The sequence below is a fragment of the Vipera berus genome (assembly GCF_964194415.1).
Source record: "Vipera berus genome assembly, chromosome: Z".
NCBI classification, from domain to species: domain Eukaryota; kingdom Metazoa; phylum Chordata; class Lepidosauria; order Squamata; family Viperidae; genus Vipera; species Vipera berus.
This window is the reverse complement of record NC_138205.1, coordinates 94336748-94354312: the sequence shown is the minus strand read 5'-3', so window position 1 is coordinate 94354312 and position 17565 is coordinate 94336748. Positions and strand designations below refer to the sequence as shown.

The following is a 17565-nucleotide window of genomic DNA, read 5'->3' as shown; positions in this document are numbered from 1 at the left end:
AGCAGGACAAGAAGCAACGGATGGAAACTAACCAAAGAGAGAAGCAACCTAGAACTAAGGAGAAACTTCCTGACAATTACAACAATTAATCAGTGGAACAACCTGCCTCCAGAAGTTGTGAATGCTCCAACACTGCAAGTTTTTAAGAAGAGAGTGGACAGCCATTTGTCTGAAATGATATAGGGTTTCCTGCCTGACCAGGGATTGGACTAGAAGATTTCCAAGGTCCCTTCCAACTCTATTATTATTATCATCATTATCATTATTATTACAATGACAAAAATAATATTTCATATTTGTAATGCAAAGTAATTCTCAAGTGGTTATGCTTAATTACAAGATGATCAAACAATGGCTTCATCACAGGTATACATATCCATTGTAAAAAAAGCCCTTAGCCTACTTAAAACCCAACTATAATGAAATACTATCCATCTCTAAAATATCAAAACAAGAAAATCTTGTTTATCTAAAATGAAGTTGTCATGTGCCATTTTTTTAAAAAAACACAGAAGATTAAACAAGATAGCACATGTACCACAATTGCTGATGTTATCATCTTAACGGTTAGAGTTACAATAGGTACTATTAGTACTGTTAATAAAATCTTTTTAACTGGAACAAGACTAGAGAGACATATCCAATCACTTTAAAATAGTACCATTTAAGTACATTAAGCCTATACCATCAAGAGTTTTATTCAATAAGAGAAATTAACAGACTGTCTTGATTTCTTCTTCATGTATGATTGTTACATTAGGACAGGACAAGTCCTTAATGAGAGGAATGGCTGAAAAAGAAAATGCCTGTGGAAAGGTGGATAAATTACTTCCATCCAATTAGTTTCCATTTGGCCTAATAAGCAAAGCACAAAAACCAGAAGACAAAATAATTCCGAAAGCACACAATTCAGATTTACTGAGAATATATGTAGTGGTGGGATTCTGGTTCTCTGGTTCTCTGCCCCAATGACTGTTTTAAGCATAAAAAAATTATATACCAAAAGGTATATTTAATACTTATATAAGAATAAAAGATAAATAAAATAAATAAAAAGGTATATTTAATACTTATATAATAAAAGAGGTACACAAACTAGATTATGTTATAGAAAAAGGATTTTAAAATATTAATTTAAAAATATTAAATAATACCTGACAAAAACAATAAAACTGTTATTTAAGATATTTCCATATTGCTTCTTGATTGGCAGCCTAACTTGCAAATTTCTTTGCTTTTATCTGAGCATCATCGGCTGTGTGATTTATCCTTAATCATCTTTTTACGGAAGTAGTAGGATTCCATTCCTTTAGAGGTAGGCTAATAGTTATTGTGTTTGATATATCAGAAACAGTTAGGTGACTTCTCTTCTCTGAACATATTATGTTCATCTTTGGAAAAACCCTTTCTGCTTCTGCTGAACTTAGAGCAATTGTTCTGACAATATTTTTAGCTCTTTGAACACTTTCAGGAATTGCATAGTCCTGGCAATTTTTTTAAACATTTTCCATGAAATCTCGATAATCATTAATATCAATTTGGTAATTAAAAATGTCATTAAATATGAGCAATAGGTTACTTTTTTCAATGCTGGTCACTAAATGAATGGTTGTAAATTGAGGACTACCTGTATACTGATCCCAGAGTTCTCTGCATTTTAACTACAGAGAATAATCTGGCATGATAGTTTCTTAAAACTGAGCAAGCATACAACAGAAATTTCCAAGTGATCTGTAGCATTCTTTAGTGCACAGCAGAAAATGAATGTTTGCACAAAACCTTATCCTTGCAAAATTGGAAGGATTATTTAGTGCATAATGTTAAAGCATGAATGAGTCTAATATCCACTGCATAAAAAGTGAAGCTATGACTATGGTTTCTGGCATGTTAGTTTCACTGGGATATTCTATCTACACAATTCCCATCTGAACAAATGAAAAAGGGCCCCAGTATGTTAACAGAAATGCAGACAAATACAGTATATCACTAAGTGGACCAGCAATCTATGAGAAATTTCTGCAGCTTTATAAGTGTTTGTGATAGAAGATGTTAAGCATGATTTGCAAGCCAGTAGGTGTGGTTTCACATATTCAAGAACACTATAGCATCAACAATGTCAACTTGGCATAAAGATTTTCTCAGGGGATCATAAATCAGCAGACAGATATTCCTAGGAATTCCAGCAGCTGATTGATTCTAAAATTACAGGCCACAGCAAATTTTAAATGTGGTAATTTTCTGTTCTGGAAGCAGATGCTTCATCAATACAAGAAGTAGATGTCATCCCATTCCTTCATCAATAATAAGAAAAATGTGCTCATTATAGCTTTCAAGGCTACCATGGATAATTTCACTTTTCTGATGCCAGGAACAATGCAAGAAAGCAAGGAGTTTATTGAATAAATCTCCAGAGCATTTCAGGAACATTAAAGGCAATAATACCATATAGGTACATCTTAAAACATATACAGTTATTTAAATCTAAAACTAATACATTAGAAACCTTAACATTTAAGCCTAAAGCCTTTTTACCTATATGAACTAACATTTTGAAATGGTTAATAAATAGAATAAAAATGTAATATTCTTATACGCATTACATCTGTATTAACAAACCCAGACTCCTGCAATCAGCACAAAACCCATGTATCCTAAAATGGAATAAGAAAAAAAAATATCCATTTTTTTAGCTAACCAAGAGGAGAGAATGATTCAACTGAGCACTCTTCTCTGACTTGTCTAAAAATACTTTTATTGGTTTTTTTCATCATTTTTCCAAGATACTAAAATCCCACCCTTTAATTCCCACTTCATAAACATCCATGGTTTTGTTATATGCAGGTGAGAACCACCTATTATGTGATATATGTACACAAGTATATGTACATTTTACGCCAAAAATATCACTTGGTTTATTGAATATTTAAAGTAAAAAAGAAATAATAGAATTATATAGTTGTGTATAATTTCTATTTAGCACATCTATTCTGTAATAATAAATCAATAGTGTTACACATATAAAAGTAAAAAAATTAACGATCCAACATTTTTTAAATGGCATTGGGCTAGATATGAGCTAAAATTAGAATTAAAATTATTAGAGTCCAATAGTATATATTTGCAATGAATAGTCTAAATTCAATTGATTAAAACAATTGAGTGCAATAACTCAGCGGTTAAACATGCTGAGCTTGTCAGCTACAAAATTAATAGCCAGGTTGTGACCAGAACACCGTGGGATGGGGTGAGCTCCCATTACTTGTCCCAGCCTCTGCAAACTTAGCAGTTTAAAAACATGAGAGTAGATAAATAGGTACTACTTCAGTGGGAAGGTAATGGCATTCTGTGCATCTTGGCATATAGTCATGCTGGACACATGATGATGGAAGATTCTTCAGACAATACTGGCTCCTTCAGCTAAGAAATGGAGATGAGCATTGCTCCTTAGAGCTGGATACAATGGATAGGAAAACCTTTACGTTGCTTTAATCTAATTTGGATGCAACTCACTGTATGATATGGCAATAGAAAAAAGTTTTACTTTCAGAGAAAAGTCATGGTTATTTTAGCTTTTGTTACAGGGAGCTGACAATAAATTTAAAATAATTGAAGAAGTGCACTGAAAATTAGTATTTTGTTCAAGAGAATGAAATATGTTAATGAAGAATTATGTTACTGTAACAGTGCAATGTTTCAGGAAAACAGGATTACATTTTGTGTACTATTTTATGTATCAAATCCTAAAAAAAAAAAAGTACAAGCGCAATTATTCCTAAATGTGTTGGAAAAGGCATAACCTTAATGAAGGGTTTAAAAATGAGGCTATTTTTCTCTCTGTTCTCTGAAATTAAAAATATTACCCACAAATTATGAAATATCTATTTACCTAAGTCATATAAATCATACGACATAAACTGTTAAGATTTTTATACAGAAAATTAAGCCACCAATAAATTTCTTCCCTTCTGTATCAATCATTTTCTAAAAAAAACTTAAAAAGAGTGGTCAGTGAATTAAATGTTACAAATGAAAAGACTGGCCTTGCATGGGGCCACAGATTCCAATGACCCTCCCCATCTTATCTTTCATAGTGAATCTAAACATAAAATCATGTCCAAAGAAACGGAGTTATAACCATCCTCTTCCAAGCTCATTCAGGTGGTGTGTCCTTGATTCATAATATAACAACTACTCCCCAAGCAGTTGGTCAAAATATCAGTCTACGGACAGACTTGCCGTGTGTATTTTAATAAAAAGGCACAACAGATGAGTCCAGAAATACTGATTAAAAATAACAAAGAATTTTACACACTAATCCAATGTAGTAAATCCCTACTGACATATAAGAACCAAATCTTCCCTAGCCTTGCACCTGATGTCATAAAACTTTATAGCCATGGAACAAAAATGCAAAGCTAATTAAAATTGCTAATTGCTGCATGGGTACTTTATAGTCTGAGAATATTATAAATCAAGATGAAATAGTTTTATGACTAAGAATCTACATCATGTCAAAGAAAAACTTCTCAAATTACTGAGGAGAGAAGAGATATAAAATCAATCTATTCTTGCCTAGTAGGTGTATTATATAGACATCTTTAACAATTCTTGCTTTAAGAAAAGTGAAATCGTTTTATAGTTAGCAGATTTAACATAAAGACAATTCTTAGAAAATACTGTTCCTTGAGGCTTTCTATGTTTTAGTTTAAATAATAAACCAAATAAATAATTATTTTGATCCAGAATTCATAGACTAAAAGGAGGGGAATGGTTATTTCTACTATCCTTGCCTTTTTTACATCCCATGTTTGCAAATTTACTGATTCATTATTGATGTAGTGATTGAAATCTGATAAAAAGCAGAATCATAGAGCATCAGAACAGTTGGCAAATGTCACTTATCACTACCACTGAAGGAGTTCATTGAAATGCATTTGTTACCGATAATAGAAAGAAAACTCTAAATGCAAACAAATGTTTCAAAACAAAGCAACATTAAAAGGCACTGAATGTTGAAATATTCACTTTAGGGGTGTTATCTCGACAAAAAATGCTTTTAACTGTGTTAAGTAGCGGGATCGGTGAGGCATTGACAAGGCGGTGGTAAACAGGATGTTTATTAAGTTAACACAGAAGCAGCGCAAACTGCCACTTAACTTCTATTTATACGGACCACTGCTAGGCGGCGGCTAGTGGAATTAAAGTAGTCTTTCCTGCTTAAACCGCAAGCTAACAACTCTGGAGACAAGCAGTCTGGAGTTTTAACAGACACAGCAGTTAACTATTACTAACAGTTTTTTAAGCCATTTACGTCAATACATAACACCCCTTCCCCCTAAATAGTTCACAATGACAAGTATTGAACATAATCCTGCAAATACTTTGGTGGCCTTTGTGACTGTTCTGAACGTCTCAGAACTTCTGGAGGTTCCCGGTCTACCAGCTCGCCTTCCAGGATAGGTAGACCGGAACTATGGAACCCGTTCGCTACGGGTAGAATCATGTCTCTTTGGCCGGTCTGTCCGGGTAGACCTGAGCCAATGTCCATTGGTGGAACCGCTTCTTCAGAGCTGGAAGTCAGGTCTGTCTGCCGGTTCCACTCAGTGGGTGGAAGTCTCTGCGTTCCGGAGAACTTGCCATCCGTTAGTGCCCCGTCCCCCCTTCTGGGAGCCTTGCCAGTGCTTAAAGACTGATGCCAGGCCACTGTCGTGTCGACCCTTGGCTTGACTTTCACATGAGTCATTATCCTGTGACTGGTTCATTAATCACCTATGCAGTTGGTCAATGTGCTGGCATTACTTGACCATCTTGACCACTTTGTAAGAGAGTGGTCCTGACACCTTACCAACCACAGCTACCACCCACAGTGCCCCTGGACCATAGTTTCATGCCCAAACTCGGTCACCAACTTGCAAGCTGCATGGTGGTTTTGGCTGTGCTGAGTCTGGATGCAAACGATCCAGCTTAGTGATTAAACGCCATCCCCATCTGAGTTCTCCTGGGCTTTTGCCCCTGGAAGTGCAAGGAGTCATGCATTGGCAAAGTAAAAAGTCTGCCAACCGATGCTGCTGGTCGCCAGTTATGATCCTCCTTAAGGACTCTTTGGTCATCCGGACCATGCATTCTGCTTGGCCATTTGAGGCCGGGTGAAAGGAGGCCGAAGTGGCGTGCCTGATCATGTTTGCCCTCAAAAAGGACTGGAATTCCACAGTGGTAAATTTAGCCTCGTTGTCAGATACTAAAACGTCGGGCAACCCATGTGTGGCAAAGATCCTGTGCAGTTGCTGGATGGTCCTGGCAATAGTCATAGTTGGGACAGGTGCGACCTCTAACCATTTAGAGTGACTGTCCACAATGAGGAACAGCTGTCCCTGGAATGGTCCTGCAAAATCTATGTGGATTCTTGACCACAGGGCTTGTGTGGTTTCCCAGTGGTGGACTGGGGCTTGGGGCATTTCGGGTCTGGATTGCTGGCAAACATGGCAACTGTATAATTGGGCCTCAATATCTTTATCCAACCCTGACCACCACAGGTAGCTTCTCATGAGTGCCTTCATCCGGACTATTCCCGGATGTCCCTCATGCAGAGACTCTAAGACTCTGGACCTCAAGCAGTTTGGGACTATGACCCAACTCCCTCAAAGAATGCAGACTTTGTGAGCTGACAGCTTGCCCTTCCTCCTACTGAAGCTTTGAAAGTTTGGCTCTGGACTTGTGTCTGGCCATCCTGTGAGCACCCAGTTCAAAACGCAACTTAGTGTCTTGTCTGAGGCCATCTCAGCAGCCACATCCCCTGCGTGAAGGGGAGATTCTGGCAAATCCTGGATAGCCAGGATGATGAAGAATGGCTTTGAGCCGTTCTGCCAATATTTCTACTGACTCCCCAGCTGCCTTCAGCATGGTTTGCTGGTAGACAGAGGGAGGAACGTAGTTCCTACCAGGCACTGATGCCAGGTCTTACCCCTAGTGACTTTTGGCTCTCTCTATCTTTGCAGCACATCCCACCTTCGTCACCACTGTTAAGTATCGGGATTGGTGAGGCAGTGACAAGGCAGTGAAGACAACAGCACATTTATTAAGTTAACACAGAAGTGGCGCAAACTGCCGCTTAACTTCTATTTATACAGACCACTGCTAGGTAGTGGCCAGTGGAATTAAAGCAGTTTTTCCCACTTAAAACGCAAGCTAACAACTCTGGAGACAAGCAGTCTGGAGTTTTAACAGACACAGCAGTTAACTATTACTAATGGTTTTTAAGCCATTTACATCAATACATAACAAACTGACTAAATAGTTTTTATTTATTTTGCAATTATTGCTTAGATGCAAAATTAATATTTAAGCATCACTGTATTGAACAAGGGATGAGGCAGAATTCAATAAGGAGAATGTAATCTATCTTTTCAGAAAATGCTTGCAGACTGTACAGGGTTAGCTGGATTCATAGAATGTAGTAAGATATAGTAAGCTTTGCTAGGTTTCAATTTTAAAGATATACTGAATAACTTTGGGACCACTTCTTCAAACTGAATTATAGAATTTGACAATATTTAGTGATGGATACCAACTTGAATAGCTTTCATTGGGGAGACTGGTTACTATAGAGTGATACTCATAATCTGACTATGGACATCCTATTAGTATTTGACTGGAAGATACATTATACTTTATAGAATTTAACATTATTAATCTCTCTAGGTATTAAATCTAGCAAATGCCTAAGTCCAGTTGATTTTAATTGGTCTGTTCTGACTAAAAGTGCATGAAAAATTTAGCTTTAGGAATATACTTAGATATTAATATTTAGCTGATAAGCTTAAAATTTTACAGCTCAGGTGTCAAACTCGCCATGTCACGTGACCTGTCGTGACCTATCGTGACTTTTTTCGCATTGCCGGAGCTGGAGTGGGCGCGGCCTCTGCATGATGAAACCGGCCTGTGGGCCGGCAGTTTGACATCCCTGTTTTAGATAACAGCCTTATAAACTATTTAAAAGTAAAACCATCCTAAAGCTGGTTTTTTCTTTAAGATGGCAACTTTTTCAAAATAAGTTCTTAACTGTTTTATATTCTGAATTAGTACAGAAAAGTTTTTTTTTCTTTCAGAAAATACTTCCTTATGACTGCTAGGGAGAAAAAGATGTTCGATTAGTTTATTTAAGATTTTTTTTTAAAGTTGCAACAATAAATAAATGTGTGTACATTCAGAACATAGGTTTTCTAGCATATTGCCTATATTTTTGTTAATAAGAATTCAAAGAAAGCAACTCTGATACAAAACCAGAAACAACCTAACTTTCCTCATGTCCGGCAGTTATCAGAGCATACAATTCTGATATCCAGAAAACACTGGCTGGTAATAGGATTAGAAGAAGTTTGAGAATGTGCCCATTTTCCCACCCTTCCTTTAACATACAAAGAGAGTGATGTCTGAAGTGACAGGTCACTATTATTTGAATGCAGGATTTCCTTAACTCAGGAAATTGAATGCTGTAACACGCAGCAATGTTATCAGAGTCTCTTCTGCAAGAATAATGGCCAGACAATTAGCCTCTTACACAAATCAGTGACTTCTCATATACTGGGTGGCATTTAGATTTATACTTTATACTTTGGATTACTCTGGAAGAAGCAAGAGAGAGCATGGAAGTTCTGCAGGCTTTCTGAAAATGTGTTCCTTGTGGCAGCAGCAATTTTTGAATGGCTTGCTATACATACCTTTTCGGAAAGCCTCACAAAAGGTGGAAATGCTTTAGTATTATTTTAGTGAAATTATGCAAGACTTAATAATCTTAAATCTCTGCTAAATCTCTGCTAAACAAGAAAATGCCTATGTGTATGACAGTGTATATGGGTGAATGTACCAAAATATTATAAATTAGTCCTTCAAGAAGGTGTCCTTCACATGCTCTTAAAGAACTTTTTCTTCTGCTCTGAAATCTTGCAATAACAAAACCACTTTATGTCATTACTGAATATTGTGACTAACAGTGACCCCCATGATTTTTTTCCTAATCTTTCCCAGTTTTTCAAAATTCTGAAGTTTTGAAAAATGAAATACAATTATGAAAGTTTGCCTTTAACAAATATTGTTATTGAATACAAAATTGCTAAGATGCATTTTGCTTATTTTCAAATCTAATCAGTTGTTTCAGTAATTTTTCTTTATTTTCTTGTCAATTGAATACTGTAAACAACAAAATATAGTGGAAGAAAACAGGTAGAATCAACAATCCAAACAGAGATTCCAAGATAAAGAGAAATTGTTCATGTGTGACATATTGAAAAGTTAATTCATGGGATATTTACATAACTAATACTGTGTTCTGTAATAGGCACAATACTGTATTGATATGAACAGCTGCTCGCTGGATGTAAAACTTTGATTGAAGTAATATTTCACATCAACTAGCTTTTTTAATGAATTTTTTAAGCTATACTACAGATTGCCTGGCATTAATCCATGAATGATTAAAATTATACATTTTTCTGTTATTTTCACCAAAAATGTCTTACTTTTTTTGTCATAGAATGCACCGGAATAGAGTTCTGGCACCTTTGTTCAACGGATTTTCCAAGTTTTAAAAGTAACTTTTGAAAATTTGATGTTTGGTCCACATGGACTTGAATCACCCTGTCAAGCGTAGCAGGTCGACGGCAAAATCATTAAAACGGTGCATGCCGGCTGCTTGTGTGTTGAGTCTGATGCATGTGTACTTCATCAGTGCAGGCTATGATGGTGCTGCTCGGCTTGTGGCACTGCTCAGCTTGTGATTGGTCGTATGGTTGCGCGCTGAGTGCTTATTGCGGGCAGCGACCATTATGTTTCATTACACAACTGACATGTGGATGTGGGTGTGTGTACAATGATTGACTACGTGCGAAAGGTAAATAATTTCTTTATTTTAAAAAATCGTTGAATTGAAAATCTTTTTTTAAAATTTTAGTGTAAAAGTGTGACCACAAATTTAAAAATGAAAAAAAAACCTAACTATTTGTCAACCACCCGTCCTGCTAAGAACTGAATATATAATTTTTTAAATAAAAGATTAATAAGATGTGAGTTTCGGCACCTTTTTTCTTCCAAAAAAAACACTGCTTCTTACAGAAGCCTCACATGATGAAGCAAACTCTGAAGAAATAAAAGCTAAATAATTTCTAGAGCAACATAATGGCTCATTTATAATACAAATGTCTTCATGGTGCACCTAGATCATTTATGTAAATCCAGTAAAATGTGTTTTAAAATTAACATTTAAGAATAAGTGTAAAACTGTTTAAAAAGACTCTAGAATTGGATAAGGAGAAAGCCCCTCAGGGATACTCAGGGATCCAGTTTTGGTCACCACGATGTAAAAAAGATGTCAAGACTCTAGAAAGGGTACAGAGAAGAGCAACAAAGATGATTAGGGGGCTGGAGGCCAAAACATATAGGGAACGGTTGCTGGAATTGGGTATGTGTAGTTTAACAAAGAGAAGAGTGAGGGGTGACATGATAGCAGTGTTCCAATATCTCAGGGGCTACCACAAAGAAGAGGGAGTCAAGCTATTCTCCAAAGCGCCTGAAAGCAGGACAAGAAGCAATGGATGGAAACTAGTCAAGGAGAGAAGCAACCTAGAACTAAGGAGAAACTTCCTGACAGTTAGAACAATTAACCAGTGGAACAACCTGCCTCCAGAGGTGGTGAATGCTCCAACACTGGAGGTTTTTAAGAAGAGACTGGATAGCCATTTGTCTGAAATGGTATAGGGTTTCCTGCCTTAGCAGGGGGTTGGACTAGATGACCTCCAAGGTCCCTTCCAACTCTATTATTATTATTATTATTATTATTATTATTATTATTATTATTATTATTATTATTATTATTATTATTATTATTATTATTATTTAAGGGCCACTTCCTCTTGTAGCAAGTCCTGGCTAAGCAGAAGAACAAGAGCAGAAATTACACAATTACAAGCACATACGGGGCCCGATTCTCTCTACAAAGATTCCACTAAATGTACTATTAAGTAAGCACAATGTGTAGAGCAAGCTTTATTCAACAGCTGAATAAATGAAAGAAGCATAATTTACTGTTTCCCTTCATAAATAGCAAATTAATTAAAAAGAATAGTAGTGCCTTCAAGATATAGTAATCCTTATGTTCAGAGTAGTACTTTCATTTATAGCTTTAAAGGTGTTACTTGCTCAGGGTTTAGAATGTACAGCAAATGAAATTAAACATAATACAATTTCAAATTTAAATATTTCTTATCATATATTTAGTGTCAGGTATCAAAATCTGTAACTTTGTCCGAATGAATGTTTTGTCATCATGCAAATGGAATTCTTCTTTAGGCATGACACTGAACTCTAATGTAATAGTCAAACTCAAATTCAAGGAAACTCAAATTCTGCAGCCAGATTTAATTATGTAAATTAAGCAGAAATGTATACATACACTAATGTTGCATAAATTACTTTGCTTCCAAAGCACGAAGTATTATTATTTAATATGTTCCCCACTGAGTAAACACCTGAAAGTATGTTATTAATACGCAGCACTGGATTCGTTGAAAAAACTCGGGAAATTTCTTGACATTTGATTTGACACAGCTTGACTAAGCTATAGACCTTGAATGTCTACAAGGAATCTCAGTCATCCAGGTCCTGGTTGTTCCAAAGATGCTTTTCAAAAGGAAACTTGCCTTTCTTAGGTGTTTTTTTTCTTGAAAATGTTGCGCTTCTCATCCAAGAAGCTTCTTTAGAACTGGGACATTTCTGTCCAGTTGGCTTTTCAAAAGGACTTTTGGGACCCTGGACTTTGAAGATACCTCTAAAATAGCTGATCAACCTGTAAACATAAAGGCAGAGTTCTTTCCTTTGTGATTTCTCATCTCTGGGATTTTCTTTTCCGGCAAAGAAACTCTTTGACTAAATTAATTTATCATCCTGTGCTTCTTTGAGGCTGGGCAACTGCTGATCGTTGACATATCTAAAAAAATCTTTATTTTTTATTCATTCATATATACATATAGCCTTTATTATTTTTACAAATAACTCAAGGTGGCAAACACTATATAACACAGTGAGAGGGTGTGACTGGCTCAAAGTCACCCAGATGGTTTTAATGGCTTAGGTGTGACTTGAAGTCAAGATCCCCTGCTTTCTAGCCTCTCTCATGACAAATATCTGAGTCTCGACAACTTTCACATGTAGTTTATCAACATACTGATTGCACTGTAAGCCGCCCAGGGTCACTTAACTAAGTTGGGCAGCTATAGAAATTAATTAATTAAATAACTGAACCCTACTCTGATGATTTGTATGTTGCTACCCTTAAAAAAATGTGCCAGAAGTTGCAATTGCTGCAAAATACCGTAAATTAGGCTGCTAGCTAATGGAATGTACAGAATGCCTGTAGTAAAAGATAAGACCTATACTTTCTGAATTCAATTTAAGGTTTTATATTAATGCTTGCTTATATGATTATTCTAGTGGGTTTATCCATTATGAACCCCTCCAGCCTCAAGATCTGGAGGAGTAACCTTCTGAAGATGTTCTCACAGTCTTAGGCTAATAATGGGAGAAAGCTTTTCTTCTACTTCCTTTAAACTCTGTAAAAATGTATTTCTTTCTCCCAAGTTCTAATTATTAGTTTGACTTGTTTTCATTATTATATTATTATTGATTGATTGATTATATTACTAATATTGATTCCAATTTTTATTATGGGGTTTTTTTTGTTAGCCATTTCAGTACTTGCTTCAGTAGAAAGGCAATTCACAAATTTCACAGACAAAAGTTAACCACTTCTTGTGTAATAGCCTTTTTCAACCTAGTTCCCTCTAAATGTTACGACTACAATTCTCAAATTTATAATTAATTTAACTGAAAATTTCAGGCATTGTAATCCTGAAACCTCCATAGAGCACAAGGTTAAAGAAAGATGACACCAAAAGTTTAAATGATGCAATACAATAGATCAGCAAAGGGATTGTTTTTCACCCAAAGATACACAAACAAATGAAGCAATCCTATGCCCCTAAGTGTGATTTCATTTCCTGTGTTTGTATAATAAAAGCTAAATTTATGGACTTTTACATTTACTAAAAGCATTATTTATGAATGGTTATTTATTCAGTTTGCCACAAAATTTTTGTGAAACTAGACTGTGAGTTTAAAAAATGGTTGAATATTATGCATGGCCTATGTTTCCAGGATTCTAACAGTTTTGTTTTGATTTCTGGGAAACATCCTAAATTAGTATGTAGCAGAGAAAGATATTTCCCAATTTACGAATATAGTGCTCACTTGGGCAGCATATATACTAAATTTACAAATATATATTTAAAAACTAAGGGACGCGGTGGCTCAGTGGGTTAGGACGCTGAACTTGTCGATCGGAAGGTCGGCAGTTTGGCGGGTCGAATCCCGAGTGCCGCGTAACAGAGTGAGCGCCTGTTACTCGTCCCAGCTTCTGCCAACCTAGCAGTTCGAAAGCACATAAAAATGCAAGTAGACAAATAGGGACCACTACGGTGGGAAGGTAACAGCGTTCCGTGTGCCTTTGGCATCTAGTCATGCCGGCCACATGACCACGGAGACGTTCTCGGACAAGCGCTGGCTCTTCGGCTTTGAAACGGAGATGAGCACCGGCCCCTAGAGTCGGAAACGACTAGCACACATGTGCGGGGGAACCTTTACCTTTACTTACTATATTTAAAAAATGGGAGCAAAAACACGTTACTTAACAATGCAATTATGAGTTTTAACTTTTTTTTGTCAGCTATTTTAATAGCTACTTCTTCCATAATCAAGCAAAATAAGGCAACTATTATTTCCCATACACTGTGAGAAAAAAAAATAAAACAAACTCTTCTAATATTTTCTATTAGCTAAGGTCAGCAATTTCAAGTCTTTTTTAAAAAAGAAAATTCAATATGCCATAGTACATGGTGAAAATTGAAATCTACTAGTTCTTTTTCAGACAATAAATGTTAATAAAAGGGACAAGCTTTCAAGAACCACAGTTCTCTTTATCACATATATGGTGAATGTATGGATAAACCGATATAGAATTTAAATTGGGATGTTTGGAGGGAGGGAAAGGGAGGAGAAGATTATGCAGATGCAGGTTACTTATGAGATTATAAATATCTAATCAATTAACAAATGTAATGTGTTAAATCACATTCAGTTTGTTGAGATTTTCTGAAAGACCTGAAACTTTTTAATGTAAATGAGCTGAGAATCATTTATATACTTTTATACAATTTTATAAAAAGGGACGCGGTGGCTCAGTGGGTTAGGACACTGAGCTTGTCGATCAGAAGGTCGGCAGTTTGGCGGGTCGAATCCCGAGTGCCGCGTAGCAGAGTGAGCACCTGTTACTTGTCCCAGCTTCTGCCAACCTAGCAGTTCAAAAGCACATAAAAATGCAAGTAGAAAAATAGGGACCACTATGGTGGAAAGGTAACAGCGTTCCGTGCACCTTTGGCATCTAGTCATACCGGCCACATGACCACGGAGACGTCCTCGGACAAGCGCTGGCTCTTCGGCTTTGAAACGGAGATGAGCACCGGCCCCTAGAGTCGGAAATGACTAGCACATATGTGCGGGGGAACCTTTACCTTTACCTTTATACAATTTTATGGGTTCCTGCAAGCATCTGGAATCTAGATAAAGGATCAAAAGTTTACCCATAAAGCATCTCACAGCTTGGGACCAATATTCATTTATGTTACTTTCCATTAGGTTTGTTATATATTGTTATTAAGGGTTAATGTGTTTGATTTAAATGTGTCTCCAACTGTTTTGGAGGGAAGCTGAAGTTTGGATTTGAGCGGGAAACCAGCTTTTGATTTGATTGGTCACCACTTAGAGGTGGCAAGTATAAATAGCTTTCATTCTGTCGGTTACTCTCAGTCCTGTTTATTCTGTAATAAATCTTGTTGTATTAACCCAATCTGGTTAATGCCTCCAAAAACCCACTACACAATAAGGTCTATGACATATCAATGACATCCTCTCAGCACTGCCCACTTGCCACGGCCATGTGGCAACAGCCACTTTGGTGTGGCCATCTTGGCACAGGACAAATCACCACAGGAAACTTGATCCGAGACAACTCAAGTCATTAATGGTCACCAGACAGCTATCACCATCCCTGCTTGCCCCTCTCTCCACTGGGAGCTATCATGATAGCATGCTGAAGGAGAGATCTGCAACACCAAAATTGGCATGGATGCCACCCTCCCAAGAGGGTCTGCAGGGAAAAAGAAACAGCTGAATGTGGCATGGGCATGGCAGCAGGTTAGATGTGCCTCTCTCATGGAGGCAGCAATGTTGACACAGCAGTCAGCCATATGGAACAGACATGTTCTGACCTGACCAAGCAGTTGCGCCCATGGAACGCCAGACCCAGAGATGCAGCCCGTCATGACACTGTGATCGACAGCTGTGTCCCATGAAGGGAAGTGCTACAGGAAGCACATAGAGTTGTTCCAAGACAAGTTTCCCATGACGATTTGTCCCATGCTGAGATGGCCACACCAAGGTCCACAGCAACATGGCCGTGGCAAGCTGACGGTGCTGAGATGGCAGTGCCAAGATGTTCCATTCCATTTGTGACATTCCACTATTTCTAAAATATTTTAGATATCTTTCCTTTTGAAATGATGCTAATTATGGGCCATGTTATATAAATTATCAAGGGTTGAAATCAAAGCCTTCATTGTATAGTTGCCCATCTTTTGCAGCACTGGCCCCAGGTTTATTATTATTTATTTGTTGCACATTGGTATCAAATGATTTCACAGCATAGTGTAATCCACTTAAGTAAGCAGGCTAGGTTTTTCTTAGCATTTTTAAATGTGTTAAGTGTATCTAAGAGTTTGTGTGTTATCTTTGCTTTGCTTCCCACCAAAGATTAAAATGCAATGATTGTTTGGGAGTTTGCCACTGGATTGCAGAAACTCAGTTTTGAGGAGGTGTAAAAAAAGAACAATCATTGCAATCAGTTACTCCACTGCACTCTACTCAATTTGTTTTTGGTGGGTTTTTTGTGAACTTATTTTTAATATCATTTTAAAAGCAGCATCAATTTAACATAAATTATCACACTGCAAAAACATAACCTGATTAAAAAAACAATAAATTAGGTAACGAGATGGCATGGACTGAAATATTTGAGGGACCTTTTCCTGGTTACATCTCCCTGTTCTTTCTGGTTCAGCAGGAAATGCATTTTATGGGTCCTGTTAGCAGGGAGTTTAATCAGGCAGGACATAGGAGGAAAACCATTTCTGCCATGGAACACCATCCCCTTCCCCCCAGGTGAGGCTGGTCCCAACCCTTCTGGACTTCCAGAAAGCCCTAAAACTATGGCAAAATGGAGTCTGCTAGATAACTACAGGACAACTGAATGCAATTTTGCACATTTTGACACCATTCTGTTGTTTTAATTTTCTTTCATTGTGCTTTTATTTTTTATTTTCAATTGGATGTTTTAATGATTTTATGTATTTTGGTTGTTTTATTATGTACACCGCTCAGAGTCACTATGTGCGATGGGCAGTTATACAAATGTGATTAAATAAATAAATGAATAAATAATATGAACAAGCAGCATTACTGGAGAAAGAGAGAAAAAGTAAGTGAAAAAAACACACCCTAAAAATTGATAAGACAAATCATGGACTTGTAGAATACTATAAACAGAAAGGTCCTTTGTTTTGCAGATAGAAATAGGACTCCACAAATTCCCTTTTTGGAAATCAAGACAATACAATGTACTCCCAAATATGAATAACTCCTAAAATTAAAAAAAAAAATCTTGCCTTGCCATCTCTATTACAACATTTGCAGAAAAGAGTTGTTCCAATGTTGTCCAGTAATGCCCGTATGCTGGTCACATACAATTAATCCTAAAAAGACTCTAATAAACCGATTATTTTTCATTATTTTAAATTACCATCCACCCCTACCAACATAGTCAGTTACAAGAAATGATGGGGAATCATCATTTTAAAAATCTGGAAGAAACATAGTGGTATATAAAATCTAGTACATTAAATGAATTAACAAGAAAGACAGGATTAAAGCATCATAGGAAAAATGATCTCTTAACTGAGAGAACAGAGACTTCTTCAATTTAATTTAAATGCCTGAGATTCAAAGTTAAATAGCAATATCTTGCAGGAACTGTCAGTATGCAAGAACAGAGAGTCCATCACATAATTTAAGAATGTAAAACTTCTTAGAACACCTGAATATCTTGAATGGATTTCCTAAATGCCAAAATAAAAACCTTACCATATATTGGTAATCGAACGTTAGTGTAATTACATCACATCTTTAGATTAAATGCTAAGGAGAATCCCTTTGATTGTCATATGAGTTACAAGTAATTTAATTCAGGCTTTTTTAACATGGATCCCCTCCATGTCCCTGAGACTATAATTCTCAAATTCCCAGCCAATTTAATCATGTCAACACATCAAATAGATAGCTGCAACACTTTAGAAGCATTACTTTTTGTCTGTTAGTCTAAACAGCTCGAGAAAACTCTTCCTCATCCTA

The 17565-nt window shown here is 36.5% G+C and overlaps 1 protein-coding gene across 1 annotated transcript in view; it reads right to left on the bottom strand.

Annotated features, from left to right (window-relative positions):
- RAPGEF5 (Rap guanine nucleotide exchange factor 5) overlaps positions 1-17565 on the bottom strand; it is a gene marked incomplete at its 5' end in the record, with an annotated part of 141059 nt that overhangs the window by 61656 nt on the left and 61838 nt on the right. The window lies entirely within an intron of this gene.